Below are 23,469 nucleotides of genomic sequence, written 5' to 3'. Positions count from 1 at the left end.
GATGGGAGATTGTTACAGTGGTAAAGAACAGAATTTGCTTTAAAAAAAAAAAAAAAAACACCTAGGGAACTGCATGCAGAAAACATTAGAAGGACATTCTTTAGGTTGCAAATGCTTCGAAAGTTAGGAATTGCCAGATTTAAGGTTGCTTGTGCTTTGAAAAAAAGATGTGAAGATTCACTAAATGGTCAAATTGAGACTCTCGCATAACCTTTCGTAATGCTTGTATTCTTGCCTATCCATGCTGCTTAATATATTTCTTCTACAATGCAAATTAAATGCAGCCTGCTTTTTTAATTAAAAATAATGAATGACTACCATAACACCAAACTCCCTGTCTGACCTACCTTGTAATAGATGGATTAGCACGCTGCTCCAATTCTCAGATCTCTGAACATCAAGTGACTCATGAGCATAGACAAGGGGTCTGAGGTAAGGCTGTTTGTGAAACTTTCACTAAATGTATTTGAAGACCTGCAAATATGTTGCAACTTCAAGATACTAGAATTTATAGAACTTAAACGTATTCCCAAACTTTCAACTCTTGTACATTTAATAATCTTTGAGTGCAACTTGTGTAAGTTCCACCTAATGTAGCAGCCTTAACTTAAAATGCTGTTCTCCTTGAAACTTTGGGAAAATGGCACCTTCTCCCTCTTCACCTGTTGCCCTGAATGGCAAAAACAAAAAAACTCTCCATCTTAAGAGCTAGAGGTCTGCCAGTTTTGTACTAGAACGCCAATATCCTCAAGAGTTATCATGCACAGATGGTATATTTATCTGATGTTAGAGAATTTGTTTTTTTGATAAAAAAAACTAGATGTAGTTATCTATTGGCTTGTCACCTTAGGTCTATCTACCTAGGAATATGTCCCGGTGCCGATCAATGACATCAGCAACAGATACAACAGGTATTGAAAGTTTAACTACTTTGAAGTAAATGGGAGGAAACAGCTTAATGCCATCATAGAAAGCAAGATCAAGACTTGGTGAAAGCACTTTAAATACTCTGAGCACATGACTTGTTACTGAGTTCAGACAGCTTTAAAAACCCTAAGCTGAGGCTGACTAATCAATTGCTATCACATGAACTAAGGATGGAATATTTGCGTAGGCAGAGTTCCAATTTGAGCTGAAGCAGCTCTGGTAAGAGTACTAGAATTGTAAGCTCTAGCACAAGCAGAAAAGGAAGACGTTTTAGAAAAAGGCCCTAGAATTGTGCATTTGGACTTTTAGCACAACTTTGATACATTATAACAACTAATATAATTGACAGTTTGTGATTTCGCTCAAGAATTACTGAAAGTTCCACACTACAAAATAAGAACCTTAAAACATTCCTTCGACAGGATAGTTCATAAAGGTAGTCAAAGTTGTGGCTCTGGCTTTTCCCAATATTAAGCCTACAAACAGACTAGTTTTGTTAGTGGGAAATGAGGAACTTCTTGAAGTTGACCCAACTTCTATATTCAGGGATTTGGTTACCGGCCAGCACCCTGTCCACACGGGATGGAACTCTGTAGGAGAACTACAGAAATAATGTACTAATACAGTTTAAAAGGTTAGTATGCATAAGGCAGCCATATTTGACTGTTTTTCAGTAATAAAATATTTTTCAACCATGGCTCTTTCAGAAGTGTAGCTGGTGCACAAGAATTCAGGTTGACCACTAGCAAATCTTTACTTTATTTATTTTAAAGGTAATGTGTTTAAATGGCTATGGATGGAAGTTTTACCATCAAAAATTAATAATGACAACCAAGTTTTAGCAGGATTGACAGTCTTCAAGGTATTGATAACTGTGTTGACACAACATGTATATATTAGAGTTATGCACTAAAATTAGCTAATAAATGAAACTGTTGACACAGCAGGTAGGTTCCACCAAGCTTTCCAAAAGGTGAAGAAAGCAATTACAATTTGTAGCTATTCTCAAAGAATCTAATTACATTATTTGTGTATTTGATTTAACCATGCCTCCCCTTGCATTTGAAATTATGAAGCTGGCATGTACATTCTTAACAGTGCCTACATTTACATCTAAAATGATTGCTCTACACTTTTGGTATTATGTTCCAATACAAATTTCTCAAATTTACCATCATTTTGCTTAGCCCTGAGCTAAGAGCTCCAAGGCACCATCTTAGGTTTCCATCATGTCATATTATCCTGGATCAATCTCCAAGGGAACCTGTGGTTAGACACATTCACATCTATACTAAAAAAATCTAACAGTAATATCAGCTGGAAATTAATGAAGTACGTGGAATTTTTGATAATACCCCTCTATTTTGAATTAGCTAAAAGGAAGTTATGCAACACCAGCATTTTTCCAAAAACACTTAGGTGGCAAAACCACCATCATTCTTCCCAATGTCACATTTATTTTTCAGTTGCCACCATGCTGTGTCCTAATGAGGCAGCCTGAAACCTTAATGGATATCCCAAGGTTTCACCTATCTGTATAGTGTCCTTCTGACTTATCCTGGAATGAACAAAGGCGTTTACTGGCCTTAGAGAGTCTGTTGCACGCTCAGTCCCATAGTTTGCTTTGAGAGACATGACTAATATCTCTATTTTCCTGGACAGGTTGAACAGGTAGGCTCAGCCAGGCAGGAACCAAGTGTGGAGGGGCTTAGTGTGGGGGAATCCAGGTGTCGGCTGAGGAGTGTGTACGGGACAATCTGGGTGCAGGAGGCTCAGTCAGGGGTCCAGGTGAGGTGAGGGATCTGGATGCATGTGGGCTTGTTGGTGGGTTTCAGGTGCAAAGGCAGTGGGACTCTGTAGAGAGGTCCCGGTGAAGGTGGTTGAGGCTCAGCAAGGGTGTGTGTGTATGTGAGGGGGCTTGGCAGGGGGTTCAGGGTGCGAAGGGAGTGGGGCTTGGTGGGATGGGGGTCCAGATGCAGCTGGTTGGGGCTCAGTGGGATGGGGGTTCAGGCATGGGGGCTTCATCAGGGTGGTCCAGGGGCACAGGGAGTGGGGCTCATCGGGGTGGGTGTTTGAGTGCAAGGGACTCAATGGGAGGAGTCTGGGTGCAGGGACTTGGTGTGTGGGAGGGTCCGGATGCAGGGGGTGGGGCTCAGTGGGGAGGGCCGAGTGCAGGGAGCGGGGGCGTTCGGATGCACAGGGGTTGGACATAGAGAGGAGCCGCTCCCAGTATAGTGATCTTTCCCACACATGCTGAGGATCAATGGGAGCAAGAAGCAGGGTGGAGGAGGGAGGCGTGGAGAGCTGGGGGAAGTTTTGGGGGTGACCTGGCCCTGACCCTTCCATGCAAGAGAAGTGCGCTCCTCCTCCCCACCCCACCCCACCCCCAGCCCAGCCGGAACTAGCCGCTGAGCCTGGCACAGGTTAGGAGCCACTGGCAGGGACGTCCCTAGCCCTGGGGTGGGGGGAGTGGGAGGCTTGGCCAGGGTGAGGGTCAGGTTCTGGATGCAAGGCACAACCGGGGAGTCATGGGGTGGGGGGCGATGCACAGGGGTGGGCAGACAAGAGTGGGTCTGACCTGGCATCGGTCAGGGAATCCCCAGCCCATCCTCGCAATGATTTAACCTCTCTGCCGGCTGGTCTGGGTACCCAAAACCAAGCACCTGTACTACTGGGGAGAGGCATATGACCGTTCTTGTGGGTTCCCTTTGGTTCCCCGTCAGAAAGTCATTTTTCTGCAGGGAAGCAAAGAAATCTGCAGGTGACATGAATTCTGCCTGCGCACAGTGGTGCAGAACTCCCCTAGGTGTAGTGTCAGTAAGACCTTGTCTGCATTACACTCTTTTCAGGAAAAGTCTCCCTTGTTGGCAACATAAATGCAGCGCCTCTGGTGATAGCAATGATGGCATGACAAGGCACTGGTAGACGCTAGCATTTTAAGCACCCAGTGTGAGTAGAGTTATTAGAAAGAGTAGTTAAAATATTAGAGGCTATCTGCAACCTTCCTTGTTCTAGCACACCCTCTGCGGCTACAATGGGTGGACCTGCACTAGCGTTCATAAAAGCAGGATTTTTTTCTGGGGAGAGGAGCAGAGAAAGAGGCTAATATAAAATCAAAAAGGGCCAACAGGAACTCTGCCCTCATCACGAGAAACTTATGTGGTAATTTATTAGAGAGTCACCTTTTCAGCTTCCAGTCTGAATGAATGTGTTTTATATAAAACCAAAAATGGACAGAGATAGTTCTCTAGGGTTCTAATATATAAGTCACGCAACTTCCACTATGTCAAAAGTCTGTCCTAGAACTGCAAGCTTTGGACCTGTATCAAGATGTGTCTCATGGCAAAACTCAAATCATTCTTCTCTAAAGAGATACTTGTCCTGTCTCATCTCCCTCATTAGGCACTCAAAGTGCAACACTTGTCAAGAGAGATTAATCTGCTGCAGGACTTACATGAATAAAGTCTCCCTCATCACTGATAAGAAATTTCAACACAGTCCTTTGGTTAGCAAGATAACACTTGAAAATTTCCAACATCTGAGATGTAATGTCTGATAGTATGTATGGTATCAGATTATAACACCATAGCTCGCTGCAGGAAGTCTAATGAACAGTGATTGTTTATAAAGCTATTTTTACCCATGAAATGTTTAATAGCCTAGAAGATCTTTTTTCTTTACTGATCCTTAAGTGTTCCACAGCAGAAACTGGTGTTCAATTGCCAGCAGACAAAGTACAGCTATAGGATGACTATGTGCTCTGATTGTTGTGTTATGATTGCTATATGCCCTCAGTAGTTGTGGATGGCAAAATGTCTTACCAGCTGGTGGAACAGTGTGCTGACCTGCTGTGCTCACTCATTTACTGGTTGTATTCTGATCACAATTTCAACAAACACAATATCAACCACCAAAAATGCAAGTGATTTATACCCCAACCTCTATTTCCAGTCTCAGCTCCTCCCACAGGAGCAGGGTTGCTAACCAGCACAAAGTGATGTGAAGAGAATGCACGAGATAAAATTTCAGCCATAGCAAAGAGCTCTTTTGGCTGCTTGTTTTGTTTTTGTTCCCTTTTTAAAAACCACCACCAGAGAACTATTATACCAATCACAATAGCACACTTACTCAACAGAGCACTGGAAATTAGGATTTTAGCTGTGCTGGGCTTTATGCCTACTAGCAGCCATTCTCTTCATTATTATCTGCACAACAAAGATTCCTTCACAAGCATTTTTCCTTTATGGATGACAGAGTTCCATTATGCTGATGGCTGCACATATCTGAAAGAAGGAAACTGCAACATAAACTGAAGGTTGCAGTCTAACTTCACCTCCACTAATACTGTCCAGATTCTGGAAGTCATTGCTGCAGGTACTGCAAAGTTTCTCATTTGTGTTCTAACTTACGGAACAGACAGCGCAGAGATGGCATTCAAGATGGCCCAGCAGAACTCCTGGGTAGGGTGCCCAACATGGTGTTTAAAAGATAAGGAACTTTTCTTAGCATCCCTGCCCCACATTATTAAATATCGATAAAATAAATAAATAGGCAGCAGTACTCACCTACATATACCAGGGGCATTTCTTGCAGCTTTCTGCAGCACTCAGCAACTCACGATCTTGTACAGAGATGAAAAAACAAGGGTCGACCCTTTTAATAAGGGACTGATAGTGATGCTACTCCTGGGGTACACATGTACTGTTAAGTACCTTCTGCAGAGTCAAGCATAAAAAATAATATGTCCCCCTCCAGGATTCACATTTACTTGTTTGAGATCTTGAATGAGCTTTTGTAGTGCAACTTATTCATTCCATCAGCTATTTCTGCTACCACATGAGTGAGTGCGGCCTGAGTGACTAGTCTTACCCAGAATGTGACAGCCTGAAGGTTCCTAGCATCTACTGATACAGTTGTCCCAGTCTGGACTGCAATGTTATCTTGCCAGGCAATAAAGTATACAGTTCTTGGAGTTATAGCTTCACAGTGAGACCCTTAAGGACAACAACAAATCTGTCTGTAAGCAAGTTGAGCCTAAGCTTCATGGCTCTGCCTCTCAATTTTTCCTAGAGCTTCAGCTCTCATTATATCTGATGCATAAAGACTATTCAGGTCTGAACTCAGAACTTACTAAAATATCTGCAGATTCATTCCTCCACTAAGCTACAGAAAAACTATGTGTATGAACAAGACGGTTGACAACTTTTCTACTTAATATTTATACATCTTTAAATCAAAAGGCCTAAGTCTAATTTACTACAGGTAGTAGATGGTGTTAGCTTAGCAGCCTCTATTTTCTGAAAGCCTGTTAAAATAAATGAGGACTAAGAACTTGTGAGTTAAATTTAGAGTATTCATCACAGTTTTCATTTGGGCATTAAGATAAGAAACTTATCAGCACATGGAACAGTATTATATGGTGCTGAATAGGCTTAGAACCAAACTAGGAAGTGATTTGCAGGTCAGGATAGAGGTACATTCATAAAGTTTAAACAGCACTTGTCCAAAAGCCGGCCTCAAAAGTATTTCTGAGAACAGAAGACACTTTCCCTACTTCTCTTAACTTGAGAAAAAGCTATGCTGTTGAGAGATGCCAGATGGATCTTCAAGGCTGTCAATGTCTGCTTTTGGGTCAAAAGACAAATACAAGCTCTCTGCAACAGCTTATCATACTGGCTCAAAGCTGACTGTTCTGGAGGGATAAAAAGGAGTTCAGAATCAATATTCATTTAGGCTCAGTCCCTTGTCAGAATCTACCTAATGAAGTGCCGGTTGTGATGATGTTTGTGATGCTGGCCCTCTACACAGTCATCAGAAAATAACTAATCTTCGCCACTATTGTCTTGGTCTAAGTTTGAGCCAGTGATGTTGAGGTAAATAGCCCTGCACCCACTTATCAATGCCCAGTCATTCTGTTTCCCTTCAGTGCTAAGTGATTGGGAGGTGCAAGAAATAAATTCCATACTACATACCAGAAAGAGCCTTGGTGGAGGTCTGAAAGGGCAACAGAATGCCATTTCTGGATTTTAAATGGCTTTTCAACTTAATCTTACCTCACCATCCTAAATTCCTTCTCCAGCAGTACTACTCCTGCTGTTTTACCAGATTGAGCATTTGGATATGGCTCTTGCCCAGGCTAAATATTTTCATGATTCAAGCAAAGGAGATATATTAAGGTTGCTGATTTATTTTACTTTTTGCCTGTTTTTACAATCTTACACGTCCTCCAAACTTGCAGCGGGGGAACAGGCAGGAAACATGTCTTGCACTAGCCCTCCCTCTTGTAGCGTTAGTATTTCAATTACCAAGTCCATTTCCCATTGCTTATTTTCCCCAATATCCATTTCTGGCAACCCTTAAGGAAAGTAAGCCCAGTATGGAAATACAGTAACTCCTCACTTAGGGTGGTCCCAGTTAACATTGTTCCGTTGCTGATCAATTAGAGAACATGCTTGTTTAAAGTTGTGCAATGCTGCCTTATAACATTGTTTGGCAGCCGCCTGCTTTGTCCACTGCTTGCAGGAAGAGCAGCGTGTTGGAGCTAGCTGGTGGGGGCATGGAATCAGGGTGGACTGGCACGTCCGCGTCCAGCACCCCCCCCCCCACATCAGCTCCCCTAAGTTCCAAGTGCAGCAGCCACCCAGCAGGCTACCAATTGCCAGGCAGTTCAGGTGACCCTCCCCCCCACTGCTGTGTGCTGCTCCTGCCCTCTGCCTTGAAGCAGCTCCTGGGAGCCTTCTACTTGCTGTGCAGGGAGTGAGGGGAGGGAAGAGGGGTGCTGATGTCAGGGTGCCCCCCCCCCTGCTCCTGTACCCCATCAACACAGAGCAGGGCGGTGACAGGACAGGGCTCAGGAGGGAGCTTCTTGCAGCAGCTATTGTCTCAACTTGCTGATCTACTTAAAAAGGCAGTGTACTTAGAATGGGGTCAGCGTACTTAAAAGGGGCAATGCCCATCTCTCTCTCTCTCTCTCTCTCTCATCTCACACACACACACACACGGTGTGTGTCTGTCTCTCTCAAACACCCCGGCACTTTGGAAAGTGGAGGGAGTGGTGCGCTCCAGTGGGATAGCGTGGGTTCATCATCACATTCAGTTTCCACAGGGAATGTTTGCAGCCACTACCATGCATCTACTGTGTCTCCTCCCTCCATCTGTGCTGCATTGTAGAGAGTGAGACTACATTAACAACATGTTAAGTTAATCCTTGAAGGCTCAGCCAAGTGCTAGTTCATTTAGCAGCAAGGCATTCCCTGGAAAATATCCCACCCTCTGACTCCACCATCTAAACCAAGTTACACAATCATCATTGCCGTTTATAGTATTACATTGGTTGTTCGTAAGTCTTCTGTCTGGTGAAAAAAATTTCCCTGGAACCTACCCCTCTCCCCTTTTACATTAATTCTTATGGGGAAATTAGATTCACTTAACATTTCGCTTAAACTAGCATTTTTCAGGACCATAGCTACAATGTTAAGGTACTACTTGTACCAGTATTGATGGCAACAAGCTTCTCCAGAGGCAAGATCATCCTTGCCATCTGATTCTTCAGATGACAAGTAGGTTTTGTGAACAGTTTTACTAGTAAAACACACTGTTTCTACCCTAGAGAGATCCAGAAGAGCTACTGAAACACGTGTCACCTCACGGACACACTGGATATCAAAATGATTAGTTATACCAAGGTGATAGGGTTCATAATTATTTATATATTTGAGATGTGGGGTAAAAGAATCTGAAGTATTTCAGACCGGTGGAGATGGTTACAGACAGTAGTTGTTACCTCAGATTAACATACAACTGTCTCTAATGGCAACTAATTTTAGCATGCAGTTGAGAGACTGATTCCAGTATCATTGGGACAAAAGCCTTAAGACATTCATTGTGAAGAAAAAAACAAACTCAGTCAGTGCTGCATTCAATACTGAGAGAATGATTTAGTCTCAAAGGCTAGGAAGCTTAAATAGGTAATCTGAGATATAAATGGAAGGAGCAGTACTGAGGTTCCCACCAGCACCCCACAACTCCTTGAATCACGCTCTGCAATAGTTACTGCCTTATTCTTACTTGTTGGTGCCCGTGACAATAGAAGGTCAGACAATCTGGTGGTCCATTCTGGCTTTCAACTGTATGACTGTCCTTTTCAATCTATTCTTTCTGTTGCTATCTGTGCTCATAGGTCAGAAGGGACCAATATGATCATATAGTCTGACTTCCTGCACAAAGCAGGCCACAGAACCCTACTCAGCCACTTCTATAACCCCTAACCTATGTCCAAGTTATTGAAGTCTTCAATTTGTGGTTTGAAGATCTCAAGCTGTAGAGAGTCCACCAGCAAGTGACCCATGCCCCACGCTGCAGAGGAAGGCAAAAAACCTCCAGGGCTTCTGCCAATCTGCCCTGGAGGAAAATTCCTTCCCGACCCCAAATATGGCGATCAGCTAAACCCTGAGTATGTGGGCAAGACTCACCAGCAACACTCAGGAAAGAATTCTCTGCAGTAACTCAGATCCCATCCCATCCAACATCCATCACAGACCATTGAGCAGACTTATTCGCTGATAATCAAAGATCAATTGCCAAAATTAAACTATCCTATCGTACCATCCCTTCCATAAACTTATCAAGCTTAGCTCTTAAAGCCAGAATATGTCTTTTGCTCCACTATCCCTTTGGAAGAAGGCTGTTCCAGAACTTCACTCCTCTAATGGTTAGAAACCTTCATCTAATTTCAAGTCTAAACTTCCTAATGTCCAGTTTGTACCCATTTGTCCTTGTGTCTACATTAGTACTAAGCTTAAATAATTCCTCTCCCTCCTAATGTTAATCCCCTGATATATTTATTAGAGCAAGCAATATCCCCCCGCAGCCTTTTTTTGGCTAGGCTAAACAGCCAGCGAGAGCCCCAAGGGCAGGTTTCCATTCCTCGGATCATCTAGTAGCCCGTCTCTGAACCTGTTCCAGTTTGAATTCACTCCTCTAAACATGGGAGACCAGAACTGCATACAGTATTCCAAGTGAGGGCTCACCAGTGCCTTATACAACGGTAATAACACCTCCTTATCTTTGTTGGAAATACCTCGCCTGATGCATCCTAAACGCATTAGCTTTTTTAACGCCATATTGCATTGGCGGCTCATAGTCATCCTGCGATCAACCAATACTCCAAGTCCTTCTCCTCTCTGTTGTTTCCAACTGATGTCCCCAATGTATATCTAAAATTCTTATTATTAATCCCTAAGTGCATGACCTTGCACTTTTCACTATTAATTTCATCCTATTACTATTACTCCAGTTTACAAGGTCATCCAGACATCTTCCTGTATTGTATCCCGGTCCTTCTCTGTGTTACCAAACACCTCCAGCTTTGTGTCATCCGCAAACTTCATTAGCACATCCCACTCTTTGTGCCAAGGTCAGTAAAAAAAGGTTAAACAGATTGGTCCCAAAACCGATCCTTGAGGAACTCCACTGTAACCCTCCGGCCTGACAGTTCACACCTTCAGTCGACCCGCTGGAGTTCCCCTTTAACCAGTTCCTTATCCACCTTACAATTTTCAATATTCATCCCCATCTTTTCCAATTTAACTAACAATTCCCCATGTGGAACCATGTCAAATGCTTACTGAAATCGAGGTAAAGTTAGATCTACTGCATTTCTTGTCTAGATAATCTGTCACCCTTCTCGAAAGAAGGAGATCGGGTTGGTTTGGCACGATCTTACCTTTAGTAAAACCATGTTGTAATTTGTCCCAATTACCATTGACCTCAATGTCCTTAACTACTTTCTCCTTCAGAATTTTTTCCAAGACCTAACATAATACAGATGTCAAACTAACAGGCCTATAGTTACTCGGATCACGTTTTTTCCCTTTCTTGAAGATAGGAATCTATGTTAGCAATTCTCCAGTCGTACGGTACAACCCCTGAGTTTACCGATTCATTAAAAACTCTTTGCTAATGGGCTTGGCAATTTCATCACCAGTTCCTTTTAATATTCTGGATGGAGGATTGTCTGGGCCCTCCGATTTTGTCCCATTAAGCTGTTCAAGTCTGGCTTCACCACAGAATAGGTAATACCCACCTCCATATCCTCGACCCGTTCATCAATCCTTCCATCATCCCTAAGCTCCTCATTAGCCTTATTAAAGGCTGAGCAAAGTACTTATTTTTAGATATTGGGCCATGCCTAGGTTATCCTTAACCTCCATTCCATCCTCAGTGTATAGCGGTCCCACTTCTTTTTTGTTTTCTTCTTATTTATGTGGCTATAGAACCTTTACTGTTGGTTTTAATTCCCTTTGCAAGGTCCAAACTCTACGTGCCTTTTAGCCTTCCTCCACTTTATTCCTACATGTTTCTGACCTCACTAAGGTAGCTTCCCTTGCTAATCCGCCTTTCTTCCGCTCTTTGAGGTGTCTGCTTTTTCTTAATCACCTCTCTGAGATGCTTGCTTATCCAGCTTGGTCTACAACTCCTGCCTAAGGTTTTTTCCCCCCTTCTTGGAATGCAGGCTTCTGTAGTTTCTGCAGTTGTGACTTAAAGTAATTCCAGCCTCCTCCACATTTAAGATCCACAAGTTCTTCAGTCTAATCCATTCCTAAACTAATTTTCCTTAACTCTTTAAAAGTTAGCCCTTCGAGAAGTCAAAAAACCCTAATCCCAGATTCTATTTTGTTATATCCTTCCATCTATGACTGAAATTAGCTCATGATACTCGAACCAAAGTGTCCCCTAACAACATTTCTTCTAGTGAGGTGCCTCACTGCTCACCACCAAATCTAAAATGGCATCCCCTCTTGGTTCTTTCAACTACTTGGTGAAGAAATCCATCTGCCTACCATCCGAAAATCCTGAGCCCTATTATTCTTGCCAAGGCTTGCCTCCAGTCTATCTGGAAGATTGAAGTCCTCATGATCACACAATCCTCCCCTTAGTGTTTACTCATTAAAAACATTAACAGAGAGTCTCTATCCACATATCCAAATCAGATCCCGGCGTTGTCAAGCCACCCCAAGCACTTGTCTCAGGGGAGGCTCTCAGTAAGCTTTCTTTCCCAAGTGTGATTTTTTGCCAGACCAACTCTGTCTTGTCCATTCCATCATTCTATTTCTTTACAGTTACCTCATCATTGATGTACAATGCTACTCCCCAACCTTTGCCTATTCTCGTTCTTTCCTAACAGCACGATTATCATGACTGGAGTACAGTATTGAGGCTACTATTCCACCATGTTTACTGTTCATCCCGTATAATATCCGGTTTCACTTCCGTGCACATTAGCTCCAGTTCCTCCATTTTGTTACCTAGGCTCCTGCATTAGTGTACAGACGTTTTAATTTTTTGGCGTTTGTTTCACTGACATTCATTTACCCTGTTATGCACAGACATTTCTACCATCAGCATCACCTGTTAGTTCTGGTATCAGCACTACCTTCCTCCTTATGTCAATTCTTCGGTCCACGGCTGTATCCCCTTTACTTTGTTTACTTCCTCTCTCAAGGTTAATTCGGCATGGAGAATCTCCTAGACATCTCCCAACCATCTCTCCAGATCCTAGTTTAAAGCTCTTCTTAATCAGTGGGCGAGCCTCCATTCTAAAGCATTACCTCTTATCAGGTGAATGCCATCACGAGAGAACCAGTCTCTGTCGGTAAATGCTTCCCAATTGACCGTACATCCAAACACTCCGTAAGCACCACTTCCTGAGCCATCTGTTGATCGCCATAATTTGTACTCCTTTGTCGCCTTCTCTAGGAACCGCAGAGAATCCCATGAAGAATCACCTAGCTTTCAATTTCCTAAGCGTCTTCCCAATCTGGCATAGGTCTCCTTGATACAGTCCAGCGAGTACTAGCCGTATCATCATCCACATGAAGGACAATCAATGGATTCTTTCCTGCTCCCTAGGTCCTTTTCAGCCTCAGTCCACATCCTGTATCTTAGCACCGGGCAGACAGCACACCTTCTTGTCTCCCAATACAGCTCTAGTTACAGGCCTGTCTATTCTTCTCGTAGGAGTCTCAATCAACGATAGACCTGCTTTTCTGGTGGACAGTGTGATTCTCCGTCTATCCCCTGCTTCCACTGGCTAGAATCTTCTCATTCTATTAACCTTGCAGTCCTCCTGGGCTCATACTTGGTGTTGCTCCATTGACTCTCCCCTCCTTCTGCAGACTAGCTGCTCTTCTGTTTTTCCTTGCCCTCCTCCTTCGCGACCACCTTGCGTGCCCTTCTTCATTTCTCAAACCTGCCAAACCTGTTCTGAGTTCTATTCTCTCACTGGCCGTCTTTCTGCCTGGTTCTCTCACTCATATGTCCTCCTCACACCGATTCCTCACCCAGATCCCTTCCTCAGAATTCTTTGGTCTGCTTCCACTGGCACGTCTAGCTTATCCTTCAGCCCCCTCGTTGTTTGTGTCATCGTCTGATTCGAACCCCCCTTCTAAATCAACCAAGTATTCCACTGCTGCTCCGTCCTCGATTCTTTCTTCATCAGCTCTATCAGCGCGGACTTCAATGCAGATGTAACCCTTTCAGGCACCCCTCCAGGATCATGGTACATTGCCTCAGCTTCCATCTTCCACATCCAGTCATCCTCATTGTGTCTTTCACTGCTACCTCTGTATCAGTCATGGCCTTCTCACTTCGTGCCTGTCAGTCCAAGCCACACAACACAGCACGGACCCCCAACAGGCACCAGGCCGCTGGCAGACCACCACCCACTCCCTTGTCTAGCTTGTTGGTTCCTCTGTCTTAGTCTCCCCCGCAACCTCCCCCTGTAAACTCCCTCTGAAACTCCCCTGTTAACAGCTCTGTTCGCTGGCTACTGTGCCGCTGCCTGACTGGCTGGCTACTTTTATAGGATCCCTAATCAGGTAAGCCCCGCCCCCTAACCAGGGCTCAGCCACTCTCCCAGCGCACGGCCCCTAGCAGCCTCCACACACACACAAAACTACACAATACAATCTACAAACTACAAAAACCTGCTCCTCCAACAGAACTCCCTCATACCCCTGTACATGTGAGTTATTGCTGTAGGCAGCTGCATAGGGGGCCTTTAGGGGAGTAGGGAGGGAAAGCTGGTTTTCAAGGAACTACCCATCAGTCTTGGAGCATGTTTGCAATGGGGAGTGGAGCAGTTCTGGTGTGTGCTCCTTGCTCCCTACTATTGTTCTATTCTGCCCTACCCACACCCCTTGTCCCAGACACACCACAAGTTAACAAGATGAAACAAGAGTATGAAAACTAATGATTTCAAAGTGTTTGCAATTCTACATTTGTGGGCTCCACATACAGACAAGAACAGAGCTTTACTGCAATACACCATTTCCAAGTATTGAATAATCACAGGTACAGACACTGTTCATTACACATTGTATGATTACGCTATTGACGTTCATTAGGCAGAGTAAGTGTTACTGTAGGATTTTTTTCATAGAGTGACAGCCTCAAGCAGACATAGGTTTTACAGTTTAAAGAACAGAGGGTAAATCTACAGAAAGAGCAGAACTAGCCTAAAATAAGGTACAACTGTGATCCAAGGCAAGACAAAGTACTGTAAGTCACCAAGGTATAAAACCATGCACTCTACTTTTTGGAGGGTTCTGGGAACTAAACACATTTTATTTTTTTACAAGGAACACTAGAATATGTTTGAAATGTATTGGCTACAATTACTCTGTGTATACTAAAAACAGAGTGAGGTACATAACTGCCACACAACCCTAAAGTTAAAATGGAGGGGCTGATAGAAAAGTAAGCTCAATCATATACAGCAAAACAACAAGAAAAGCTTCCCTTTGAATGTTTCTTTCAGCACATCAGAACTACCTAGCAGCGAGATCAAATGTTCTCGAGGGTTTCCTTTAGCATATCCAAACAGGCTCATCTTTTTACGAAGGATTTGTATTTTGAAACAGCAAATGATCCCATTCTTCGAGGTGTTATTACATAGGCTCTGTTCCCGGGCTGTTTCTTTACACTGTAGCTAGTGTCTGATAAAGATAACGAAGCATCAGCAACAACAGGAATGCAGAGAAAAGGGATCAATCTCATATCAAGGAGACTGAAAACAAGCTACAGGAAGTAATACCTAACAAAACCCAAGTTGCAGCAGTGAAAAGGCGTCTGAAGAAAAGCTTGTTTCTGGTAGCGTTCTGCAAGCCTATGTGCCTGAATAAATTATAGGGGACTGCAAAGTCTGCTGAAACTTGGCTGCACCATAACTTTGAGACTCTGAGCCTCAGGTCACTATAAAAGCAACTCTAATTTCCAAGTCAAGAAGGAATAATAATAAAAGAATAAACATGTTGCAGTGAACAACCACCTTCAGATTCTTGAGTTATCCTGGCCGTCTGGGTATTCCCCCCTCCCCCCAAGGGAATTTGAGGAAGGTATGACTATGTGACACATTTATATAGCACTTTGCAAACAAACAATGAAACCTCAACATACTTCTTTTCACCTCTTCCCTACCTGGAAATTGTAAAGATGGGTTCTAGGTCATACATCAAGCTAATGGCAGAGCTGCAATTAGAACTCAGTTCCACATTGCTGGGGCCCTAATTTCTAGCCACTCAACACTATCATCTAGTCCATTCTAACCACATATCACTGCCAAATCCAACTTTATTTATTGTAATATAAAAATAGGTGTGTTCTGAAGTTGCTATCTCAGGCAGTGAACATACACAAACTCTCCTCAACATATTGGTATAACTGGAGGAGGATAGGAGGTACACAACCATACATTTGGTGACCATGAAAAGGGCTGAAGTTGTAGGATTATTAGAAAGCAAAGAGGTTGCTTATCAATAGCTGTTTTTCCAGAGTCTATATATTCACACTTGTAGTATATGGTGCTCATGACGTTGAGCTGTGGAACTGCCTTAAAAACTTGGCGCACACAGTTGACATCACCTTGTATACAAGAGAGTGGACACCCCCCCATGACCTTTTGCTTCTTCTCCCTAACTACTGAGGTCTGATATTATACAGAACTCCAAGGTAGATAGGAAGGTGGATGGATAGTGTGAATACAGAGAGGCAACTCTCAGAACAGTAAATAATCTCTTCTTTGATGGCCTATATGCATTCTCCTTGTGGGAGATTGGCAAGCAGTGTTCTTCCAGGTGGAGAGCGGGCAAGGTGTTCACAGATAAATACGGACTGTAGCATTGCCTTCCCAAACCAAGCACTGGAGTGCAATGCTGAATACAAATAGCATCTGGTGTAAATGCGTAACTTCCAAGATGCTGCTTTGCTTTACACCAGGGGAATTGCCTGCAACATGCTACTGATGCTGCAGTAGCTCTTGTAAATATGGGGCACTGGTTTCTTAGCTAAGGTATAACTATGTTCTATACATCTACTAAACCAGTGAGAAAGCCTTAGCTTGGTAATGGGTTCTCCCTTGGCACTTCTCCCTACATGATACAAACAAGATATTTTATTTTCTCAAAGGCCCTGTGTTTTCTAGGTTAAAAACAGAGTGTCCTTAAATCTACGATATGGAGGCAAGTTTCCCTCAGTGGGAGTGGAGTCTGCAAAGGACATGGAGAGAGAAATACATTGAGAACACCTTAGACATGAAGCTGGGATGGAACTGTGGTGACTTTTTCCTTGTGGGCCACAGTATAAAGTAGAGTGAAAGTACTAAGCTCACTCAACCTCTCTGCAGACATAACTGTTATTAGGAAGACTGTTTTCATTGATAGATGTTCAAGGGAGACTGGTAAAGAAGGCCCCTCCATCAATTTAGTTAGGAAAAGATTTCGGTCTTGAAGACAGGGACTCCCTAAGGATGGGGAAGGAACACTTGTTTGTGCACTCTTTCGAAACACACACAAGGTTCACTCCCTTATACAAAGTAAGGAGATGTAATCATCTGTGTGTGACATCTCCCAATGGACACTGCCATAGCTCAGTGCTAGAGGCGCGCAGAGAGCCTCTGCATTCCTAATATTTATTCCCCATTACTTGATGTGACTATTTTTTAGTATCTCTGCACAGAACGCAGTTAAACAGAATAAAATATTTGATATGAAAACAAAACAGAAAAATAATCTGATTAATTTTCTTCCATACCTGTATTACCATTATAAAGGCATTAATCTCAACAACAACATATTCCACTGAGTCACATTATTATGTTCGTGTGTCTCAGCCTCTAATCCCAACACTTTTAATGCATCATAATTTCCCCTTCCTTGTGTTTTTCCTCTTCTATTTTAGGAGGCACATTGTGCTGTTCTCTAAATTCTCTTCATTGTTTATAGCCAACACGAAATGCCATTTGATCACAGGTTCTGAAAGGCTGCACTTCCATTTCCCAGCTCCCCACTGTGATCTGCCACATTTCTCTGCTCACTGTTTAGTTCATATCAGTGAAAAACACTATTACCAGCTTTGCACAGATATGTATGTGTGAAGTTCAACAAGTACATCTACCATATAACTGATGGAACAATGAACAAAAAGAACTTGGTTAGAAGCACAAGGGAGACATCTGCCATGACAACGGATGCTAGATACTTACATTCATTTGAAGGGCAGTAAAGTGACCCTTTAATTTTTAATTCTGATGACAGGAAAAAATTTACATCAGTGTCATATTCAAGAAATCAGACACATGGGAAAGGAGAGTTTGGTGTTCTTTGGGCAATCTAATTTTGTTTTCATAATTTATAGCAGGTGTACTTAGACCTTTGGATAGGCACTCTTTTTGTATAAACTCATAAAAACTTGAAGTGTAAAGTGAATTAAAGACTGCAATAAAAATCATAGATGAAGTTTCACATGATTGGGTAAACCATACTTTTTTCCTGCTCTACTTCTATAGAGGAAATGTTTGATTAAGCTTGATCAGTTTGAACAGAAAATAATTGTAGTGATAGAACACATTCAGGTATGAAATAATTCTAAACTTTATTTTCTGAAAGTTACCATTTGGGGTACAAGTTCTCATGTTTGCTCACAGCCCAAATATGCATTTCCACTAAAACTTCAACCAAAGCATTGCATAAACATACAAATAATTAATTTACAGTTCATATAGCAAATTAAGCTCGTTTATATATTGTAAAAAAGACAGGCCTCAACACATCAGCAAAGGTGCAGAATGAGATGCCATGGAAAACAACTGAATGCATTAAAAGATTTTATAATTAGTTATATTTACACATATGCATAGGAGCTCATTACTAATTACAGTAAGAAACACTACACTGATTAGAGACTAAATTCAAAGATTTTTGTACCAGATGAGCTTATAGGCTGTAATTTAGTTCTGCTGGTTTCATATTGACAGCACAAATGCTATATTGCAACAGTTCTGCAAGGGACAGTTACCTCTTTGTATTGTAGGCTGTATCTTGTGGAGTTTCTTCAAGCAAGGTTACATATCCCAGTGCACATGTGAGGATAAACAGGACTGTTAAGGTGTGAGCTCTCCTGCAGTTCAGAAAAAAGTCAATTAACAATAGATCATAATGAGGGCTTTGGGGATGAGGGGGGGGGGAGGTGAGGAGAATCGTTACAGAAGACCAGCATATTGGGTTATTTTATTGAAAGCTAGACAGGCGCGGGTGACACTTAAGGTGCTTTACATTTCAGTGCATGTTAGACTGTATATCCGTGCACTATGCAGCACAGAACATTGTCAGCACTAAACTTACATCCATATGTCAAAGACTTAGAATTTAAAAAGTTCTCAGATCTGGTACTTATGTTTTCCCTTATAATGCTTCTCCACTGGAGGATTTGTAGAAACACTTGTGTAGTGAAGGGCATCAACTTGACTGAACATTTTATACCAACCAACTATTGTTACAAACACTTCAGATTACAAAAACTGAAATTCTTTCCCGATTACAGTATATTTGCTTCGTGTATTTTGAAAGCACTTTGTGTATTGTCATTTTCACTAAATTCCCAGTACAGTTTGTTAGCAACAGAAAAACTGACTAACTGAAGGGACTTATAAACAGAAGATTAAAAACCATCTAAACTCCTTTGAAAGCAACAACACATACTATTTAGAGGTTGTTTTATGAGAAAATAGATTAATTAGGGCTCTTATGTTGCTTCACCATTTTTACTGAGCAGAAATTGAGATTTTCCCTGTCACTAAACCAAACTGCATAGAACTGTATCCACAAACAATTTCAATCTGGAAATAAGGGAGAGCGAATTCTAAAATTCTGCAATGTAAAATCTGAACAGTGAGTTCATATTTCACATATAAAGAGCCCTTTAACTTCTTGATACTCCAAGACCATTTGCTTATTATGAAATCCATTGCCACCATAAACTCAACACCACAATGTCACGCATGTACCTACTGATAACCACAAGATCCTATATGGATATTAATACTTCAGCTATAGGTATAATTGATATGGCAGAGTAGGAGTGAAGTCATCATTTATATCACACCTAGTTTTTTAGTAGTATTGTCTACAGTGAGAAAGTGTTTATAGAAGCTCATGTGAATGTCATAAGAGTTAAAACAATAGAGTCAGAAGTTGAGGCACAATGTGTCTCCATTATTATTGCTGCATGTATATCTACTGATATTAAACCTCAGAAATGAGGTATACAATAAACTGTAGTATTGCAGCAACACAGTATAGTTTGAAGTAGACCATTTTTCATTATGAAATCCATATTTTCATTTACTGTCATTACTTCGAACTTCTCACTCTGGCCTCAGCCTTTTGGAAAGTTTAATAGAAGTCCAATTATTGGAGATTAAAGCATACCATGAAAGTGTTAATCTTTTCAGAAGTCTGTAGAGCACTAGTTTGCTACCAATCTTTAAAGTAACTTGGGTATAAAACTTTAAAAACAGTACAGAATTATCCTTAATGAGGGCTAGCACTTTTAACAAGTTCGGTTGTGGTTCAAGTTGCGCTTGTCTTACATTTCCATACTGTGCATTCATTTCCTTAAAATGCAACTAATGGAACTCAGAGTTGCAAGCAATTTTATAAAAATTCCCCTCAACAGCCTGAAAAACTAAAGCATCAAATTAAATTTCCTTCTGAAATATAAAGGTAAGTTCTACTGAGAAGCACGTTTTTCCAACAATAACTCCAGGTTTCAAAACATAATCAGCACTCAACAGGTCTATTAAACCCCAAGGAAAACATGCAGTAATACCTCATAGGCAGGTGTAATTTTCTTCTGCCACTTAAGAGATGTTCAACATTTAAAACTGTCCTTCCACATAATCCAAACAAGCCACACAGATGAACTCCAGAAACACACAGCAGTTGCTTAAGAACTAAATTCTTTATGATTTTTGAATATATCAAATCTTATTCACAGGCTTCAGGATAGCAAACTTCCTGCTAAACAGATGCATCTACCTTTTGACCAGAGCCTCTCTCAGAATGCAGGGGAGGAAGGAAAGAGAGAGAGACACACACACTGATGATTCAGACATCACATCCTTAACATTCATTGGACAGTCATATGACTCAACTCCTATTTTACACAGCACTATACTAGTTTAAAAAACTAGTTACAATCCCTTCCTAAAGGATATTATGCAATAGGACACTGCGTGAGTTTATCTAATTTAGTTATCCTGAACCTGGTCTCTTAATTACAACTAGTCACTGTAACAAGAATGCTGCATCACTGGAAGAAGCTCCATTCTTTCCCTGAAGTTTTCAAGGCTGTATATTATACAGATATTTCATTCTTTGTTTTATTGCTTAAATGTTCCTTTTATAAAGTAATCCAAGAGGAGGTTACAATACAGTCATGACAGCTGTCTTCATCAACTCCTCCGTATACTCTGGACATGTGCCTGACAAAAACAATTTCTTCTCAAAAATATTTTTAGTCCCTCAGAGCTTGCTAAATAAGATGTATTCTGCCTAGAAGAGTTACCCTCATTTGAATAAATAGATGTAGTAAGTCATCTACAAGAACACACTGATGCTCTACTTTCACTCATCCCTTTATGGAAAGATCATCAAGGTGAAAATGCAATGCTCCTGAATGTTTCATATGCTCTGCAAATTGTCCCCATGGCTCTGTTAATCTACATATGACAGCAATACCTTGAAATTTAAGATACCGGGGTTTCTTGTTTAAAATGCACAACAAGAACCTTTATGTTCTCATCACTTTCCTTTTAGCTTTTTATGAGAGTTTTCATTCACAAATTGAAATAACCTAATGTCTTCAGTACCAAACTTTCAAATAAAGTTAGATTCACATAAATATGTCAGAGTGACAGAAGTTCATAAACTGGAAATACACAAGCAACGGTTTGGGTTTTTCTAGAAAAAGGGGGCTGAGAAATTCACAAATCTGTGTTGACAAAGTGCCAGCAGGTGTGTGTGTTAAGTATTTAGGAGATAAGATACTGAACATAGCAATACCTAACTTTTAGATGGTTAGAAAAAATAAATAAAACACAGGCTTTGTGAATCAAAGCATTGTTTCTGAGTTCGGCGCCTAAGTTGCCTATGCAATGAATGAGCAGAGACAGATCCCTTAGACTCCAATTTACAAAACCCAGCACACTAGGCAGATAGCCAGAGAGAATGACTTTGTAGTCTAGTTGTTAGGGCATCCACCTAGGACAGGGGTTCTCACACTTGTGTACTGGTGACCCCTTTCACACAGAAAACTTTTATACATTAAAAACGTTTATATATGTAAGACCATTATAAATGCTGGAGGCAAAGCGGGGTTTGGGGTGGAGGGTGACAGCTCGTGACCCCCCCCCCCATGTAATAACCTCGTGATCCCCTGAGGGATCCAGACCCCCCCTGTTTGAGAACCCCTGATCTAGGAAGTAGGAGACCCCAGGGTCCAGTCCCTCTGTAATGCTGACAGACCAGGTGCCAGTTTTTGCCAAGGCTTTAGGCCTCAGCTGAGCACTGACAAATACATTGCTGGAAACCAGTTTGTTTCACCTGTCTGTTAGTATGGTTAAGACAGGTATTGGACTTACAAACATTTCATAAAGTCTAAATACATTGTTATAAGTTGCTGCATGCATTAATCTCAGTTAAAATTTCTTTATCACCTGCTATAAGGTAAATATTTAAGTTTTTGCTTTGTAACTTGCAAAAAAATGTTTGCTCTGAAACTATGAGGCTAGTGAGGAGGGACTGTCTTCTGCTCAACATGCTTATCAAGCTTAGCTTATCAAAACTAAATGGGCCACTGCGGGACATCACAATACATAGACTTTGTTAATGTACCCAGAAGAGGTTACCTACAAAAGGGCTTGTCCCATCAGCAGGAAGATGGAAATAAAAATACTGTAGCGGGCAAATGTTTTCATCTCTCTTTTTTGCTTTTTGGACTCTCACAAGGCCTGCATTACAAAACAGAAGCAGAGATCCCTAGAGTCAACCTTGGCTAACCCTAAGAAGACATTTAGAACTGAGATTATTACAACTGTAACCTGAATATTATTGTGATTTTTGGTGTAAAGTATCCATCCATCATGAAGTCCATCTTGCCTGGATGGCAAGATAGACTGGAATGCCCAAGGGAACTGTCTGTGACTCCATGGTAAGATTGTTACAGTGCTTTAAGAGTTCACACTTGCTACTGGTTTGGTGGAATCTAATTCTAGAACATAAAACCAGTTTGGGGTCCCTATCCTGTTTGACAGTCTGCCCTGAGTGTGGCACTCACAATCATGAGCCACTCAAGATGGCGTGAAAACCCCTTACTCCAAAGACTAATTATCCACAGTGGAACAGCTTTCACAGGAAGGTTGCAGGGAGCCATACATCAGATTATACCAGAGAGCTCATTGGTCAGCGCATGCTCCTGATAGATGCAAGATTCCTGTTCAAGTCTTTTTCCTTCCTCTACCCGAGAGGGGAGTTGAACCTGGATCTCCCACATCCCAAGTGAGTGCTCTAACCACTGGGATAAATTTAAGGTTGACATAGCACAGTACAGCATGCAACACCACCATTACCTCCAATCTAATTTTGAATAGGACCCAATCCAGTACACAGCCTTTAAGCATGTCTATTGGATCAGATTCCATACGCAAAAGAGGTAAACACCCACCTTCCCTGATTCGTGAATTGCTCTTTGGCTTAGGCAAGAAATAGGTGTCTAGACGCCTATAGCAAGGCAGCTGTGCACATACTCAGGGGCAAAAAATTTTGGCACCGAAGGAACTTTTACCTGGAAAATTCAGGCTCCGGATGAGTTTAGGTTTCTAAAGAGCTCAGTGGGATTTTTGCAGATTGCGGATGGTACCCAAACACCTTTGTGATTCTAGCCCAAAAAGCAGAGCATAAACACATCATCCCCATTCAAACTGGAACAGGTACAGAGAAGGGCTACTAGGATGATCCTGATGAAAGGAGACTCAAAGAGCTTGGCTTGTTTAGCCTAACCAAAAGAAGGTTGGGGGGGGATATGATTGCTCTTTATACATATATCAGAGGGATAAATATTAAGGAGGGAGAGGAATTATTTAAGCTTAGTACCAATGTGGACACAAGAACAAATGGATATAAACTGGACACTAGGAAGTTTAGACTT

At 41.8% G+C, this 23,469-nt stretch overlaps 1 protein-coding gene across 4 annotated transcripts in view; it reads right to left on the bottom strand.

Moving 5' to 3' along the window:
- Positions 1 to 23,469, bottom strand: part of PTDSS2 (phosphatidylserine synthase 2) — an 81,084-nt gene that overhangs the window by 40,420 nt on the left and 17,195 nt on the right. For 2 of the 4 annotated variants that reach the window (XR_012655743.1, XM_075065040.1), the window contains exon 2: positions 18,280 to 18,381. The exons of 1 other annotated variant lie outside the window; for it this stretch is intronic. The gene's annotated coding sequence lies outside the window, so the exon portion shown is untranslated. Of the gene's footprint in view, positions 1 to 18,279; positions 18,382 to 23,469 lie in introns of those variants that run through there. One more of the 4 variants, XM_075065041.1, reaches the window with a different exon arrangement.

This window comes from Chelonoidis abingdonii, chromosome 4, assembly GCF_003597395.2.
Source record: "Chelonoidis abingdonii isolate Lonesome George chromosome 4, CheloAbing_2.0, whole genome shotgun sequence".
Classification (NCBI taxonomy): Eukaryota; Metazoa; Chordata; order Testudines; family Testudinidae; genus Chelonoidis; species Chelonoidis abingdonii.
The sequence above is the reverse complement of the archived record's forward strand: the minus strand, read 5'-3'. Positions and strand labels throughout refer to the sequence as shown.